Source organism: Schistocerca serialis, chromosome 1 (genome assembly GCF_023864345.2).
Source record: "Schistocerca serialis cubense isolate TAMUIC-IGC-003099 chromosome 1, iqSchSeri2.2, whole genome shotgun sequence".
Classification (NCBI taxonomy): Eukaryota; Metazoa; Arthropoda; class Insecta; order Orthoptera; family Acrididae; genus Schistocerca; species Schistocerca serialis.
In genome coordinates, this window is record NC_064638.1 from 61,922,329 (window position 1) to 61,925,292 (window position 2,964).

Here is a 2,964-nt window from a genome sequence, read left to right on the forward strand (position 1 = left end):
ATACACCATGTAGTAAGACCTATGATCACTTATGGGGCTACAGAAAGGAAAAAGGTGGAACAGCAGGTAGCTGCTAAGGAGCTTGCTAAGACGCAGAGATTGGCCTGCTTTGCCATTGCAGGTGGAATTAGCAGCACACCCATTGCTGGAATGAGAAACATGCTGGACATGCCCACATTAAACCTGTGGGTAAAGATGAAGGCAGCAGCTGGAGCACACAGGTTGAAGACTGGCAAAAACTGGAAATTACTGGGCTATCCAGGATCTCTCACTAAAATACTGAGAGAGTAGAAATAGGTATGGTTGGGGAAATGCCGGCCGGCTATATAATACCTACCAGCTGCTTCAACAAGCCTTTCAGTGTAGTAATTGGAAGTAGAGAGCTCCAGGAGAAGAAAATTCAACACCATACTGTTCACTTACAGTTCGAAAATAGGCCAAGGTGTTGGCACTGGGGTATAAGGAGTGCAGCCAAGGCTGGAGAGTGAAGTCTCTCTAGGGAAGATTGCCACTATGTTTCAAGCAGAAATCTGCTATCAGGGTGTGTGTAGCACCTCCACAAATTCTCTCCAGAGGTCATAGCATTTTCATTTATTCAGGCAGCCAAGCAGCCTTGAAAGCACTGGCAGCCTCTGCAACAAGCTCAAAGATCATGTCAGAATGCCCCAAAGTCCTCGTGGACCTAGGGGAAAGCAATAGGGTAAACCTATTGTGGTTCCCTGGTCACTCATGGATTAGTGGTAATGAGCAAATTGATAGGCTGGCCAGAACAGGGGCTATGACACCATTTATTGGACCAGAACCTGTCTCGACAATCACCAGGGTGATGATCAAAATAAAACTGAGACTGGACAAGTAGACAGCATGTAGAATATTGAGCTAAGATCAAAAAGCAAAAAATAGGCAGGGTATTGATGCCGAAGCCATTTTCTAAGAGAAGTCTCTCAATCCTGGGCTTCAACAGGAGAGAAATGAAACTCAAGGTTCGATTATTGAAAGTCCATGAGAATATAAAAAAAAAACGCCTACATACAATGGGCATAATAGAAGAAGACCCCAAATGTAGGACGTGTGGTGTGGGCAAGGAAACTGCATCACATTTCATCTTCGAATGCGAGGCACTGGTGATTAAAAGTCACAGATTATTCAGATCAAACAGACCTGAAGAAATTGTATCTAGCAAAGCACTGGTAAAGGATCTCCTTGCACTGTTCAGGGGCATCGGTTGGCTTTACTAGACAGACAGGGAGTGACACCGCACAATAAATTCTGTTTAGATGCGGACAGCAGTGGTGGTGGTGGTGGTGGTGGTGGTGGTGGTGGTTAGTGTTTAATGTCCCGTCGACAACGAGGTCATTGGAGACGGAGCGCAAGCTCGGGTTAGGGAAGGATTGGGAAGGAAATCGGCCGTGTCCTTTCAAAGGAACCATCCCGGCATTTGCCTGAAATGATTTCCCCAAATCACAGAAAAACTAAATCAGGATGGCGAGAGACGGGATTGAACCATCGTCCTCCCGAATGCGAGTCCAGTGTGCTAACCACTGCGCCACCTCGCTCGGTGCAGGCAGCAGTGGGCTTGACCAATGTTGTTTTTGCTTCCCTGATAAAATCAAATCAAAAACAAGTCAAGGTCCTTGTATCAGTATATTTGTCTTTACGGCTCTTCTGTGCATGTCAAACAAAATGAACACCGTGTCGCTCCAGACTAGTCGAGAGTTCATCAGTTTGCAGTTTCCTTATGAGAAATCACACACTGTAACCTATTCAAACACTGGTGACAAGTAATGGACACCAGGACATCAAGATGATCACAAGCTCGAAGAGCTGCATATTGGGTGGCAGAAGAAGCTTTGATAAGCATGGAGCATGACCACACCTTACTGAAAGACTCCACTACATGAAACTTGTCCTAAATATTCTCCACAAAAAGCAACTGCTTTGTGGCGGTGAATATACTAGTACAGACCAGGTTGCAGAGAAAGTGTTTCATCCTAAGATGGTGAGCCTGGCCATCCTCCCAGGATGTTGCCACAGAAACGCAGGCTTAAGGTACCCACAAAGTAGCATTCAATGATCCTACAACACTTGAAGATGGCCGTTTAGAAACGGCCAGATTTTTGCAGCTATATATACCCTTAATGCCCCAAGCATCCAACCCGATACCACCCATTATGACCAGGGGCTCGCCCCACGGTTGCCACCCACCCAAAAGGACCATCTGGAATGGTGGACATTGCCAAGAGTTCTGATGCTCCAGGATGACAAGCAAGCAGTCCTTATCATACATCGGGAGGCAATAGCTGAGGTATCAGTAGTGTGATCCCTGTGCTGTCAGGGGACCCCCACCACGTGGACTGGCTACACATGCTGGTGACCTAGTGAGGTGGGTGGGGGATGGATGTTAGTTAATGCTTGTTATTGGTTTCCCCAGGTTCTATGACGTCAAATGGGAAAGCTGCCTTGAGGGTATCATCTTACTCCTATTCCACTTGCAATAGGTTATCACACTACATGACTTCAGCAACAATTTCATATAGTACAGCGACTTCCTAAATATTTATGTAGAACTTGACCTGCACACTGATAGTTTTGCTCAAGAAAGAACAAATATTTTCTTAACAAAAGGCATCACCCTCGATATTGTAACAAAACAGTTTACCAAGCTGCTTTTCCGCAAAAGCTAAAATTTGACCTAAATAGGGAAAGATGAGACAAAGCCTAAATTGGAAATTTTGCCACTGTATTGAGAAGTATACAAGACAATCAAAAATGGAAATGTGGAAAATTAATTAATTATCCTGTGTTGTCCCATTACTCATATCAACCTCCCTCCCCCCCCCCCCCCCTTTCGCAAGGCCAAGGTAATGTTAACTATCTAAAACAATCAATTTATCTGTGTGCAATTTGTTAAATACTTAGAATCACTTGGTTAAACAAGACATGAACATATGAACATGAGGTATT

At 44.7% G+C, this 2,964-nt stretch overlaps 1 non-coding gene across 1 annotated transcript; it reads right to left on the reverse strand.

Moving 5' to 3' along the window:
* Nucleotides 1-1,483: 1,483 nt before the first annotated feature.
* On the reverse strand, nt 1,484-1,556 carry Trnaa-cgc (transfer RNA alanine (anticodon CGC)). Its single transcript has one exon. It is a non-coding gene; the product is annotated as a tRNA-Ala (tRNA).
* Nucleotides 1,557-2,964: the final 1,408 nt, after the last annotated feature.